Genomic DNA, 16,073 nt, shown 5'->3' on the forward strand with positions numbered 1-16,073 from the left:
GAGCTCTTATATCTCTATGCCAGAAGTAATGCCGTTAGAAATATTTAAGAATGATTTTTAGAAATCCTGAGGTGATGGAATTCTTTCAGCTCTTTTCTAGCTTTGGTCTTTTGTTTTTCCCAGCCTCTCTCTTCTCTGTGGAAATCCTGGCTGTCCTGCTGGCCCAGCACTCTCCGTCTTACCCCGTTCTGCTCTACCCTTTTGCCCGGAGTTCCAGCACCCTAGTCATGTAAACAGAATGCTTGGTTACTTATTCCAGAAATTCAATTCTTGGAATCTTTGAAAACATTGTTTTCCTAATTTGACTTTAGTAGTGAATTGTGACCTCTGGATTTTTTTCTTTTTTTTTCTTTTTTGAATGCTTAAAGCATATGTATAAGCAGCTCAATGAAATAATTCCATGTAAAACACGGCAACAGAATCAACTAGAAATGTAAAATCGTTTCTAGGTAACGTATAACCAGTGTCACAGCCATTTATATCAGATCTTCCTCTTCAGTTATTCTGTTTTTCTCATCAAATGATGTTTTTAAAATTTAAGGCATAAAATCTGTAAGGCACTTTTAAGACAATCTGTTAAATAGATTATATTACATTTTTTTCGTAAGGAATGTACTGTCATTTTAGACAGCTGGGCTGAGAAATTTGGATATGAGACTTGCACACTATTAGTGAAGAGTTTGGCACTGAATGTCTATATGATTTAAATCAGAGGTATTTTATTATAGTGAGCAGTGAATTAGACCTTAAAAAAAGAGGACCTAGTCTAATCATTGACCTTAAGGAAATTAGGCCAGAGTTTGGGTTGTCTTTTAGATTTAGTTTTTATGCTTATTAGGGATGATAATACTTAGTGGAGAAACTTAAAGAAATAAGTAATAATGAAAGTTTAAAAAAATATATGTCTAATTGTTGGGGAAATTATTTTTTATTGTTATATCTTTGAGAATGTTTTAATTTATCACCCTTTTAAGGGCAGTGAGATTAAGCTTATGCTATATTTCAGTAAGTAACTATAGTGTACTACTGGTACTTACTAAATATTTTATGTGTTTTGAGGATATATGAGATGATATACTAATAAGATGATCATGAATTAATTTTCTGTTCCAAAACTTTCAGCAGTATTCTCCTTTATTCCACCTCACTATCCTTCCTTCTGCTCCACTCACCCACATATACAAAAATCCACGCCTTATTGCTCCTCCTTTAGCTTGGTTTAAATATTACAGGTTTGGGGGAAAATGAGCTGAGGGATTGGATTTCTTCTGTTTGGTGGAGATTTTTCTATTGCTACCGCCAGCCAGCTCTTTGGGATGCTACATCATTAATCCTCACTCCTTTTGAACTTGCCCTGTGACTTCCCTAGTTGAGACTTTTGGCGTGCAGGACTTTTGATATTTCATTGGTTGGCTTTCTTAGAATGGGTTTAGGATGTTAGATGTCAAAAAGCCCATTTCCTTGACTAAATGGTCTCGATATTTCAGTATGGGTTTCTCCCTTGTATTAGCAGTTACTTTAATAAGCCACAGGTGGTATAAAAGTATGTTTTGGAAGTGCTGATTTTTTCTTTATCTTCTGTTTTTCATTTTCATGTTCATAGTTCAATTCCTTCTCTGCCTCTGGCAGCCTATTTCCAGTAGGCTTTCCTGCTTCTTGTCTTCTAGCCTGTTCTTTCTACTGTAGGTACCATGCTGCTTCCTTGCTCAAAAACGTTTGTTGATTTTGCCATTTGTGCAGGATAAAATCTTTCAGACTTGGCTTCCCTCTGCCCTTATATTTTTTCCTCAGGACACTCTTCTCTCCAAACAGAAACTGTTGGCATGTGTTAAAGCATATTTGCACAGAGCTTCTTGTGTTGTTTAGCCTTCTGCCCAACCTATTCTACAGCTGTGAGCACTTTAAAGGCAGAATCTTTGTAGGTTTTCTTTGAGTTCCTAACAACCCTTTCAATTGACCATGTGTAAAATGACTTCTTAATTATGTAAAATTGTTATCTTGCTGGAATGTAAACATTATACGCTTCCGTTTTTCACTATCAGTGAGAGCAAATAACTGTCCAGCCAAATTATGTAAATAAAAAATGAATAGCAAATTATGTGATGACCACAGTGAACACATGGCATCTAAAATCAAATTGTTTGGTTTAAGATTTTTTTCCTCATATTTATAAGAGCTTTTCAGTCATTGTATTTGATACATTAAAGTTGAGAAAATGATACTGGATATTCATTGGAGGAGGGTCTGCTGTGTTGCAATTATGGCACTTTGCCCTACAGATTCTTTTTTTGTAAAGGTAGATCTCATTTCCTGATTTTTATTTTTGGCCCCAATTTCTGTTGCGCAAAAAAGTATAACTCTTGTTAAATGTATCAGTGGTAGGAAATATGCCCATCTTGAAGAATTTAGTAGATATTACTGAAACCTGAAAAAGACTGCTGTAATTTTTTAAACAAAAATTGTATATCCAACCACAATCTTAATTTTTATTTTGTTATATGTTTCTAACTGCCTTGGAAAAATTCTGTGTACAACAGATTCACATGGAAGAACTGAATATATTTGGCTGTGTTTGTTGCAGATTTTTTGGTCACATGTTGTGGCATGCGGTTAACCAATGTATGACTCCTCAGAGTAAGACATTGGTGAGGTTCAGATCCCAGACCCCATTTGAGTCTTTCGAACTAAGGTCAGCTCTACCTAATCTTTTAGTGCCCAGACTGCCTTCTGTCATAACTCGTTAAGTGCCAATTAAAAACCTTAATGGAAATAGGGCAAAAATAACTTGTAAATGAATGTTCATTACCACAAACTTAGTGACCTAATGCAAAGTTTATTGTCATACAGAGCTGGAAGTCAGAAGTCAGAGAAGGGTTTCCACTGGGCTAAAGTCAGAATGTCGATACGGCTTCTTTCCTTCAGGAGATTCTAGAGGAGAATCCATTCCCTTGCCTTTTTCAACCTCTACAGAGACTGCCTGCTTTCATTGGCTTTTGGTGCCTTCTCCATCTCAAAGCCAGCAATAGCTTGGTGGACTCTTTCTCATGTGGCATCACTCTCCTGCCTCCTCTTTTCACTCATAAGGACCCTTGTAATTACGTTGGGCCTATCCACATAATCCAAGTTAGTAGCCCCATCTCAAGAACACGTCTGCAAAATTCCTTTTGCCCTGTGAGGTAACATATTCACAGGTTTCAGGGATTGGAACATACTTATCTTTGGAAACTATCATTTTGCCTACCACAGTCTGCCCTCTGGCTCCCAGAGGTTCATGTCCATGCTGCATGCAAAGATGCATTCACCCTCTCCCAACATCTCCAAAAGTCTCAACCCAATATTGCCACAATGGATTCCAAAAGTCTCAACCCAGGGTTCTTGATCTAAGTCAGAATGCGTGAGATTCTGGGTATAATCCATAGTGGAACAAAATTTCTCTCTGTGGACCTGAGAAACTAGCAAACAAGTTATCTGCTCCCAGAATATGGTGGGTCAGGTGTAGATTATCATTAAATGGAGAGAAAAAAGGAGTCATTGTTTTTGAGCACTTTCAAAACTTTAAATTTCAAGGACTGGGGATAGTTCTCTGTGACTCTTTGCTCCACCCTCTGGGTACTGAACTTCCCTGCTCTTGGAGTCATCCTTTTCTGATGATAGGTGGTAGCACCTGTATGCTTCTGATTACTTTTATCAGCTTGTTTCTTGCCTGCGGAATTAGGGTTGTCTGACAGTATTATTTCATTTAATATTCTTTCTCTTTAATTTTTTCCTCTCCCATTTTACTGTAACCAGCAAGAAAAAGCAAACCAAAACAAACAAAAAATGGCCACATCTTCAACACTTGGCTTGGAAATTTCTTAATCTTAATGTCCAGGTTCACAGCTTAAAAGGTCTGCTTTCCGCATCCTGGACTTAATTCAGCTAAGCTTTCTGCCTGTGTATAACAAGGATCCTCCTTCCTCTAGTTTCTAATAACATGTTTCACCTTTCTTCCCGTCGGGGTCCTCATCAGCAAATTTCAAGTCCATGCATCTAGTGGTAGTATGTTTATGATAATTTACATATTTTCTAAGATGATACATGTTTTTGTCTGCCATGCTCCTCACTTCCTTCTGAGCCCACACTGGGAAAGACATTAGCATCATATTTCTACTAACAGTATGTCAAGGCCACCTAGGCTTTTTCTATCATGCTTCTCAAAATTCTTTTAGCCTCTGCTCATTGCCCATTTCTGCATTTTTGGGTTCGTTATAGCAGCACCTCACTTCCTATTATCTTCATGGGTATCTCATGTATAACTTCAGAGAGTCCAAAATGATTGTAATTTTACATTCTCCAGTCCTTGATAATTTATGGGACTATCATGGTAACACTAAAAACACCAGTTTCTTACATGTCATACTGAACCCGTGGTGTTTCTCAAGTCATAATGTGAAAGAATAAAGCTTTTCTTTGCCTCCTCTTTATTGAAGTTTTTTCTGATCGTTTGGTCTAAATTAGTCTTCCTTCCTCTCCCTTCCTAGTAACACCATAATAAAATCATCCTGTACTTTTATTTTTTATTGTCTGTTGCCTTTCTCTGTGGCATTGGCCCCATCAGAGCATGAATCTCATCAGATTTATCACCTGATGGGATGACGCATAGTAGCTGTTTCATAATTGTTGGTTAAATGAATGGATAAATTATTGAACATTAATTTAGGCTAGTTTTCCCTTAATGGGAAAAATTGATACATATTCTTTGTGTCTTGGTTATTCTGAGTGAATTTTGGCTCAATATGTATCTTGTTGGTTTAGACTAAAACCTACTGCATTATTCCTAACACAGTTCCAAAATAAATTAATTTGGGGGACCATATTCTTGTTGAGTGATCAGAAAAATATGACTCTTGGTAAATTAAGTAGTAGAGTGAAATATGATTTTCCTATTTGCATATTCTTGGTGCTTTGTTTTTAACGGTATTGTTGCATTGCTATATGTTATTTTACTGCTTTGTTTAAAATACTGCTATGAGGCATTTAATATATACTCACAACTGTATATTTAACACAGGATGATGTGAATCTGGTAACCTCAGCTTTCAGGAGCCAGCAGGCTGCTCAGAAACTCACCACCAGTCTGTTCTTTATGTCTTGCTTGTTCTTATCATTGGTGAGAATGATCACTGGTAACATTTGTAAAGTGTGTTCTATGCTTTTGGTGTCAAGTTATGCTTTAGCCTTACCAGATCCTTAAGAGAATTTAAGGAAATAAAATACATACGTAAAAATAATTCCTCATAACATCAAGTAGAGAAGAAAAATAATAAAATAGACACTAGATAGGGGAGGTGAGTATCAATATTGGGACTTCATTGTTGATCTTGAGGGGTGGAGGTAGCCTGCCTCTCAGAAATTACTTTTGTTATAAATCTGTCAATTCCCTTCATGTATTTCTGAGCATACCATTTAACCCTGATTGACTGTAAACTCTGTGTTGTATGGAAACTTATAATTTAGAAAAGATTTTGCTACCTATGAATTCAGTTTTCTAACATTCTCCATGTCTAAGGAATTTTTTTCCCCCTGCAGGGTTTATTTAGTTCTGTAGAAAGACTCTACAGATAGGAAATGTAGTTGACTTAGAACGCTGGTGGTAAAAGGTTTCCCATGAGACCTTGGGCAAGTCATCCAAATTTTTTAAGCTTCAGTTTTTTCTTCTGTAAATGCTGGATAATAAATGGATCTACTTCATAGGGCTACGGACAAAGTAAGCTAATGCATCTGAAGTACTTAGAATACTGCATGGTACATACATTCTTAATAATTATAGGCTGTTATTATAAATACTTTAGAGACTCTCTGAAATCAGCCCTCCTTGCAGTTTCATCTATTTATGGTCACTGACATTAAATTCTTTTTATTGGCTTTTCTTAGCAACGGGGTGTGTGTGTGTGTGTGTGTGTGTGTATTCATATATATATATATATATATATATATATATATAAGACCTCAAGAAATAGAAATTCAGTTTTAAACATTGGTTTCTAATTCCACCGTAAGTTCCTTGAGGGACTTGGATTTCTGTTAACAGCCTCCTCACTGGGACTAGACCAGGTAAATATTTGTGCTGTGTTAAGAATTTTATAGAGAATGTATTTTAAGTAATCAGAAGACTTTACACGTTATAAAAGTAATGTTCTCTTCATTTTATTATCTATTTTTAGAATTAGTGCAGTGGTTTCTTGTAAACGTTTTAAAAAAACTAAAGCTGTTAGTGTAAATTATGAAACATTGAGTTTATTATTTAGTTTTATCTTTTAAAAGATGGTGCCACGGCCGGGCGCGGTGGCTCAAGCCTGTAATCCCAGCACTTTGGGAGGCCGAGGCGGGTGGATCACGAGGTCAAGAGATCGAGACCATCCTGGTCAACATGGTGAAACCCCGTCTCTACTAAAAATACAAAAAATTAGCTGGGCATGGTGGTGCGTGCCTGTAATCCCAGCTACTCAGGAGGCTGAGGCAGGAGAATTGCCTGAACCCAGGAGGCGGAGGTTGCGGTGAGCCGAGATCGCGCCATTGCACTCCAGCCTGGGTAACAAGAGCGAAACTCCGTCTCAAAAAGAAAAAAAAAAAAAGATGGTGCCATATCTCAGAAGAGTTTATGACAACTTCCCACAAAATATAAAATCTTTCTAAAACTTTCTGTACTGTTGGCTCAAAGAGATTCCTAATAGAACTCCAGGATTATAATGGATTTACTTTTAGGAGAAGCATCTCTTGAAAAGTGGTGGTAACCTTGATAGAGAAACAGTGAATCATTGAATCTGTGATAGTATTTGTGCCTTGTAATAAATTGTAAAAAGAGTTCCTTAAAACTTTTGTCTTGAATTGTATGGAACTCCTCCTGCTACCCTTGCCTTACTAGACTACAGTCCAGAATTTTTTAGTAATTAATCTATATTATATATCTTTCTTGTTTGGACATACCTTGACAGCCTTTTCTGAAGGCTTACTAATTTTGTTCTTCTTAGTATTTAATAGGGATGGAACTTGTAAATAGACTGATGGTTAAAATCAATATAATATAGTATGAGTTAAAAGAAAACTGCCTTCTTATATGGTTCTGAAGTTAATCTAATTTCAAGAATTACATTTATCAGTATAGCTTAAAATTGGTCCATGTATAGTAGCTCACTTAAGTTTTCACAAACTGAGCACATTTATGCAATCAGCAATCAGATCAAGAAATGTATGCAAGGTATATTTTGTTACTATAAAAAGTAATGCTGAGCAGTAAAGTTGCTGGAACTGTAAGATGGTGCTTCTCTAATTCAAGGCCAGCAGTGTGCACTTGCCTCCATCCATTCATCCTTTCTTGCCTTCAGCACCTTTTTCCATCCACTTGATTTTAGCATCTTCACACTGCTTTAAAAACTCCTGTGTCCTGGTCTGCAGTCATACCTAGCATTAAAAGTGATAAAATCCAAGTAATACACCCTTTAAGTAATTTTTAATGTATTTTTTTTTATTTTAAACTTTTCAGAACATTCAGAAAAATAAGCAACATTCTTATTTTTCCTTTTTCACTTTCTAGTGACTCTCTAAATTACTTTCCACTTTAAATTATTGGCTTTTTGAATGATACAGAAGTATTGAGTAATAGTCATGTAAAAATATCTATATATTTTTTTAAAGAGGTAATGTGTCTATTCCCTTCTCCTCTTCTGGAGTTCCTTTTATATGAAGGTTGAGCTGCTCATTTGAACTTCTTTGTAACTTCTTTCTGGTTTTTTATCTTTTTTGCTACTTATACTTTTTCTAGGTTCATTTTATCTATTCTACTTTATTTTCTGGCTTTCTCAAAGACATTTTCATTGTACTGTACTTATTTCACAGTCTGAAAAACTATGTTTTTCAGTTCTTTAGCTTCAGCTATTTGTGGTGTCTCATGGTAAATTGTGTCCTCTTGTAATTTTTTATTTGTGAGCATATATTAAGCAGTACATTAACTGTGTGAATCCTGTATACGCTGGGTTGGCTGCAGTTTTCCTTTCAACTTATAGATAGTGTGGCCCTCTTACTCTGTTTTTCCCAGGCAGCCCTTTCCTGTAGAGCCAGTACAAGGTAGCCAGCTTCTTAGCTATTTTGAGTGCTTTGCCTTCTCTGGTTATCTCAAGCATCAGGAAAATTATATCTTGCATCCGTTCCGCAGACATACCATGGTGGGGGAAAGGTCAACTCAGGCATTCCCTCTGCTTAGCCACACTTCATCATGCTGCTTGGATGTGTTGCTGCCTGGGAGACTTTCTTAACCCAAACAGGCCCGCCTGCCTGTAGCAATTTCTTCATCTTTTCCGACATACAATTCACCTCTGGTACTTTGGCCCAGAGAGGAGATTAAGATATGGGTCTGATTCTGCCTCACTTTTCCTGATCTGCCTTCTGCCATTGCTCCTCACTGAATTCCCTGTAGCTCTCAAGCTTGTACTCTTCCATTTTTGTCTGGGTGACACCAGTACCTGCCTCTTCTCCCATTATTCATAATGCAAAAGAGAAAAAAAGCAGTTTAATAATTTTCAAAAATGTTTCTTATTACATTATCTATTGTGTCTGGCTCAGAAGTTAGGTTTTTTGTTTTTTCTGTTCCCCCTCCCCCCGCCTCAGTTATTCCTGCTGTATGTCCTTGCTGCACTCCATGTGCTGACCTTATTTTTTCAGAGCTCCTTCTTTTTAAAGTTAAATTTTGCTATGCATAGAAACAATTTTGAATCTTTCAAAATGCAGATTCTCATTGAGTAGGTCTGGAATGGAGCCTGAGATTCTGCATTTCTCACAGGCTCCCAGGGTTGCTTGTATTGCTGAGCCACACTCCAGTCCATCTCAGAGTTCTAGAGAAGGTGATCTTCTCTGGTTCTTTTCCATTTATTCATTTCATAAGCATTTTTCAAGTCTTACCTGGCCTTGCCACATTCATGAAACCTATCACTTTATTAGTAAACTATTTAAAACAATACCTTGTACAGAGTAAACATTCATCATGTTTCGGATATTGACATGTACATGCACACACATATATCTATCACACTTAATATTACTGCTGTTCTGTAAACTTCTTTTTTTTTTTTTTTTTTGAGACGGAGTTTTGCTCTTGTTACCCAGGCTGGAGTGCAATGGCGCGATCTCGGCTCACCGCAACCTCCGCCTCCTGGGTTCAGGCAATTCTCCTGCCTCAGCCTCCTGAGTAGCTGGGATTACAGGCACGCACCACCATGCCCAGCTAGTTTTTTGTATTTTTAGTAGAGACGGGGTTTCACCATGTTGACCAGGATGGTCTCGATCTCTCGACCTCGTGATCCACCCGCCTCGGCCTCCCAAAGTGCTGGGATTACAAGCTTGAGCCACGGCGCCCGGCCTGTAAACTTCTAATGTTAATTTAGAACCTTGTTTTAGTAGTGCATTTTGAGAGAAACCGTTTGCTATCATCTTACATGGAAACATCCACTTCCTTAGGAATGACCAAAAACTGTAATTAGTGATAATGAATCTTTTATTTGGCAAGAATTTTTTAAGTGGAGTTCTTTTGATGATATTATTCAGATCTGGCTGAAAGAGCCCCAATAATAATGTTTTCCTCTGGTAATATTTGTGATGAAATTCCTTTGTCAAGTAAAGGATGGTTGCTGCTGCTGGCTGAATGTTTGTATTCCCCCAAAATTCACATATTGAAACCCTAACCCCCAATGTGATAGTATTTGGAGATGGGGCTTTTGGGAGGTAATTAAGGTTAGATTAGGTCATGAGGGCTGGTCCTTCATGATAAGATTAGTATCCTTATTTTAAAAAAAAGACCCAAGAGCTCTCTTGCATGTACCAAGAAATGGCCATATGTGACATAACTCAGTGAGCACTCTCACCAAGAACCAGACCATGCTGGTCCCCTGATGCAATTTCCAGCTTCTTGACCTGTGAGAAATAATGTTTGCTGTTTAAGCCACCCAGTATATAGTTTTCTATTATAGCAGGCTTCACTGACTGAGACAGTTACAAATTCTGATTAAGTTGATAGTCATTGGACTTGAAATAATCATGCTGCTTTCGTATCACTTCAGCTGTTATGATTTGTAGGTGGTGCATACAGTATGATTTCCATTCTTTTAAAAGGGAATTCTGATCTTAGAAAACTGCACTTCATGTTTAGTGATATGATAAATAATTGCAAAATAAGAACTATTTTGTGATTAAACAGCATGTGTTCTATAGTTTGTGCTTTCATCATAGTATCATTTACTGGTTGGGCTTAGTTGAAGTTATGACATCTGGTTCTTATGAAACATGTGTAAATTCATTCAACAAACATTTATAGAATGCCAGTTCTGTGGTCTACATTTTCTAAATATATGAGAATGGAAGTCTTTGGGAAGCTGATATATTAAAGTACATAACACATTCTTGGAACATTTCACCATTAGGTAAAACAATATGTTTTTCATCGTTGTTGTTTGGTTACAAGTTTAAATATAAAAACTGGGCTGTGGATTCTTTCTCTCTCTTGTTTGTCTTAGTACGCCTTTGTAGTAAATCCTCTTAACTGTCTTTTAGATGAATGCAGTTTATAGGTCAGGTTGAATTTTGTTGCTTTTTGCCAAAAACTATTTCAGGCTTTCAGAGCTAAGCAGTAAGTAAATGGACTCCACAGTAATTTATACTGTGCACATGGTGATGCTTAGAATTTTAGAACTAGTTTTCTGGAAGGTCATCAACGGACAAATGTCCATTGTAGACTTAGCAGTCCCATCTGAAACTATAATTTAAAAAGTAACTAGTATAGAAAACGTGATTCTGAAAAATATAAAACTCTTAAAGAGATCTTAATAGTGGCCCCATTTGGAGAATCGGTAGGACTTAGGCTTTATAATTCATAGACTTGTGTAGATTTTGAATTGTATTTGGGTATATGTGGATGTTTATGTCCTTATGTTATTTTAAAATTAAAAAAGCAAAACAAAAAAACTTAGAAAATTAGAGCATCTGAATGATTTTGTCAGAAAAGCAGCTTTTAAAAGATAAAAGCCAAAAACCATTTGGAGTAATTTCTAGAATGGGTTCATATTCATGGAGAAATAAGTTGAGAATCAACCCTTAATGTTTTAGAATTGAATAGTCTAGAAATGATACACTATAAAGGTTTGTATGTATTTCTGAAAGTTAGGATTAGCCATTTAGATTTATGATAGTTATAATAACTATGTGAATGTTTACCACTAATACCTCCAGTTTATTTGATAGAACTTTTGAAGTAAAATATAGTTATAACTTCCTTGTAATGAGTCTCCTACATATTTTGAGGTGTTCAGTCTTGAGACTGATATGTGATATTATTAATACTAACGTAGTCTGAATATTCTTTTTTTTTTTTTGAGACAGAGTCTTAGCTCTGTCGCCAGGCTGGGGTGCAGTGGTACAATCTTGGCTCACTGTGACCTCTGCCTCCTGGGTTCAAGTGATTTTCTGCCTCAGCCTCCTGAGTTGCTGGGACCACAAGCGTGTGCTACCATGCCAGGCTAATTTTTTGATATTTTTAGTAGAGATGGGGTTTCAACGTGTTGGCCAGGATGGTCTTGATCTCTTGACCTCATGATCCACCCGCCTCAGCCTCCTAAAGTGCTGGGATTACAGGTGTGAGCGACCGCGCCCAGCCTCATTTTTGTATTTTTAGTAGAGATGGGGTTCCACCATGGCCAGGATGGTCTTGATCTCCTGACATCATGATCCACCCACCTCAGCCTCCCAAAGTGCTGGGATTACAGGCATGAGCCCGGCCTGAATATTCTGAATATTATATGCAGTACCAGTGTAGGAAGAAAATATAGGCATTGCTCTCTTGTTCTAGTATTTAATTATTTTCTAATGCTGCAAAGTATTACAGCTGTACTGTGGACATTTAGGGAAGCAAACATTTGAGTAAATTTCTTTTCTCTATACATTTTATTTTTATTTATTTTTTATTTATTTTTATTTTTTTTGAGACAGAGTCTCGCTCTTGTTACCCAGGCTGGAGTGCAATGGCGCGATCTTGGCTCACCGCAGCCTCCTCCTCCTGGGTTCAGGCAATTCTCCTGCCTCAGCCTCCTGAGTAGCTGGGATTACAGGCATGTGCCACCATGCCCAGCTAATTTTTTTGTATTTTTAGTAGAGACGGGGTTTCACCATGTTGACCAGGATGGTCTCGATCTCCTGACCTCGTGATCCACCTGCCTCGGCCTCCCAAAGTGCTGGGATTACAGGTATGAGCCACCGCGCCCGGCTCTCTATACATTTTAAATGGTTGATGTTGTATTGCAAATGTAACTTTTACACTTCTTCTGGTTTAAATATTTATCATTAAACATTTTCTGTAAATCCCAACTTTAGTGGCTACATATGTTTTATAGATATTGTGTAATTTATTTAATCACACTAATGTTGATAATTGAAGTCTCAGTTTCACAGTCATGTACTGTGCTGGAACTATCATATTTTATGTATATGTCATTGCTTATATTCCTGATTATTTCCTTAAATTACTGGGTTAAAAGTTTTGAACCATTTTAAGGCTTATGGTATGCATATTTAGATTATTTTCCTTGTAAATGTTCCAGTTTCTATCCCTACAGGAGACTCGTTAGGCTGCTGTGCTGCTTTGTTTCACCTTACCCTCATCAGCGTTGAGTGTTCCTGTAATTATCTGTACTAACTTCATGGGTAAAAATGGCTTCCCATTGTTACTTTAATCTGAAATTTTGGATTTGCTGAGGGGCCCTGTTTTGTAATACTTTGCCTGTTTATATGTTCTCCACTCCCTGTGTACTTTTTGATTTTGTTACTTTTTGACCTAGATAGCTTGTTTTGCTTCTTGTTAATGAGAGGATTTAGAATACCTTAAATTGTTGGCCCCATATATCTATTCCTTGAGTAGTTTTAACCAGGCATTTTAAAATTCACTTAATTTTATGTGCCTTCAGGATATACACCCTAAAGTAGAGAAGAATTTGTTAAACAAGAAGAAAAAATGGAAAGTACAATAGACAAGATTGATTAATTCATGTTAGCATTGAAGACCTACATACCGTAAACAAAGGGGGACCAAACAGCATACCATCTATAATCCCCCATGTTTACATGGAACTGCAGATTACAATGAGATGCCATTGCACACCCATCAGAACCAGACAATACCAACTGCTGACTTGACAGCTTTAATGTACTATGGGTTGGTAGCATCAGTTGATAAAACAGTTTGGGTAAAGCTTTGTCAGTACTTAGTAAAGATATACATACCTTTAAATCAATAATCCCACTCCTAGGTATGGATTCCAGAGAGAGTGTTGTACATGTACCAGGAAAAACATTTGCTACAACATTGTTAGTAATAGCAAAATTTTGAAATAACTAAATTGTTAATCATAAGGAGTGAATAAATATGTGAGCAGTAATGAATAAATAAATGATGGTATGTATTGAAAGTGAAATACTAGGTTAGGACTATACAAATGAAATACTATACAGAGAAAGTGAATGATAAATCTCAGTGACAATGCTAAATATGCACTTGGTAAAGAGATATGCTTTATGACCCATTCGTATAAAGTTAAATCCTCAGAACTATACCATATGTTTATAGGTACAAACATATATGAAAAATGTAAAGAAATGCAGGGAGAGGATAAACATCAAATTCAGAGAGTTGGTTACCTCTGAGGAGGCAGAGAGGGAAGTGGATCAGGAGGATGCATCTAGGGTACTGCAGTGTTTTAATTCTCAAGCCGGATGCTAGACACACAGATGTTTATTTTCTTATTTTCTAGATATTTTTATATGACCAAAATATTTCATGAATAAACAGAACTTTTGTTATTATAGGCGAATCCATCTCAGTTTTGGCCTACTTTCCTGTGATTTCACATCCCGCTCTTTCCCAAGCCTTGTGTACTCCTCATTGCATTGCATTGTCCACCCATCACCCTTCTTCTTTCCAATTTTACACGAGTTCCTCTTTTGTAATGTCCTCCTACCTGGTCTTCCTCTCTACGTGCTTCCCGCCCTTTAGTCTCTATCAACCCTCCAGAATGACAGCTTTGATCGTATCAGTAATTGGCCAGCAGTCATTAGTAGTTCTGGCTATTTACAGAATACCATTCGCTTTATTAGCATGGACTTCAGAAGCTTCTGTGGTGTAGCTTCCACCCTTCATTTCCATATTTCCCATGATTCTCCCTTGCCACAGTCTGAGAACTTCTGCTTTCCCATCTTGATATCATTGCTGGGAGTGCCCTTCCACCCTTAACCATTTCTAGATCTGCCCAGGCATGTTCTTGAGCAGACTTTGGGAGAGCTTTTCTCAAAGTTGAGTAATACCTGGATCCTTAATAAAACAATTCTTACAGATTCCTAATATTTATTTAAATATATTGCAAAATCACTTCAATATATAAAACTATGAAAGCATGTAATTAGATATAAAAATGTTTCTCACTTCCAGATAACCACAAAGCCAGAAAAAATTACACACCAAACCGCAAACAAATAGAGTTCTCATTAACATGACTTATTCTGTACTGCTTGTGTTGTCAATCAGCCATAAACTGCTTTATGCATGTGACATGCCTACTATGAAATGCCGCAAGATGTCTCAATTCTTCCCTCCTCTTTCTCTAATTGCAAAGTCCTCATTCCTGGGTGCTCCTACCTCCAATGGAATAAATGCCTCAATGAAGCATCATCATGAATGAAAAGGCTTAGTAGTGTTCCCCACCAAGTGCCTGTATTTGTACACACACACAAAAAATCTGTTTCTATCTTTCAAACTGCCTCAGTGCAGATTCATTCGATAAATATTAAATTCGCTACTGTCTGCTATGAGCTGTGTCAAAGGTTGTGTGGATCTGAACATGTGTGAAACATGGATCCTGTGCTCAAGGAGTTTAGTGGCAAAAGAAACAAAGGAAACGTTATTTAGGAAGGGATAAATGCTTGGGGGTGTGATTTGAACTTGTCCAAGGAGGCATCTGAATTTCAGGTTCGGAGCTGTGAATGCATAGCCATTGAGCTATTAAAGGACACAAGCAAGAATATGAAGTTGACATGTTTATTTTTAATTTTTTTCACTTTGTTTTCCTTTCATGGCCTCTTTTCATTTTTTAAATGTACCCTATTTCTTTCAGTTTCCTACAACTCAGTTAGATAGTATTATCTCATGTTACAAAGCAGGAATTGTTGACAGATAAGGAATTTGCCCAAGACATACTGCTAGTAAGTGGCCAGGCTGGGTGTTGCCTCCTTGTGTACTGCCTCTCAGTCCTCTCTTACGCCTTCTGTTCTTATTTCGTGTGCACGTTTGCAATTATGCAATTAAATTGTGTTTTTCCTTCCATTAGGGAGACAGGGCCTGGTCAAAAGTAGACACTAAGTAAATGTCTGTTGAATAAATTAATGAACAATTATATCTTACGTTGAAATAATTAATAACTACAACACCATTATTAACTGATATACTCAACAGGTGTTTTAATTAGATAATTTAAAAGGGGAGACTAAGCCTTCCATATCCATTGAAATAGGTCAGTGTTTTGTTTTTACAGAAAGGGGTTAAAGAAATCAACTTAAGGATATAATCTAGGGTTATATTTAGTCTCAGTTCTTCCGTCTACATTATTTATGTCTAAATATTTCAAATGAAAAGTGAGATTTATTTTAAAAAATTCAAGGCAACTAAATATCCTTAATCTTTGATGAGAAAAGTTAATTATATCTAATACACTGTATTTACCAAAGAATGTAGACTTTTATGTTTTAGACAGGTTTTTTTTTTTTTCTTTTTTTTTAACATCAGTTACTTTCCCATTAACCAAAGTCACTAAAATATTACATTTGTGGTAATGTATCACAATGTAAAACTATTCCTCTCATTCATGTTGGAATAGAGATTCCAAAAGGGTAGTTAAGTTAATCAAGCTTGTCTTGTCAGAGATAGTCTTCAAGAACGATCAAAGTGTTCGTTTTAACTTTGTATTCTTTTTTTCCATTAATATTGCTGTAATGTAGTTTTACATCCTTGG

The 16,073-nt window shown here is 36.7% G+C and overlaps 1 protein-coding gene across 1 annotated transcript in view; it reads left to right on the forward strand.

Moving 5' to 3' along the window:
* The window catches only part of GNAI1 (G protein subunit alpha i1), an 84,841-nt gene that overhangs the window by 2,445 nt on the left and 66,323 nt on the right, over positions 1–16,073 (forward strand). The window lies entirely within an intron of this gene.

The sequence above is a fragment of the Saimiri boliviensis genome, chromosome 10 (genome assembly GCF_048565385.1).
Source record: "Saimiri boliviensis isolate mSaiBol1 chromosome 10, mSaiBol1.pri, whole genome shotgun sequence".
Lineage (NCBI taxonomy): Eukaryota > Metazoa > Chordata > Mammalia > Primates > Cebidae > Saimiri > Saimiri boliviensis.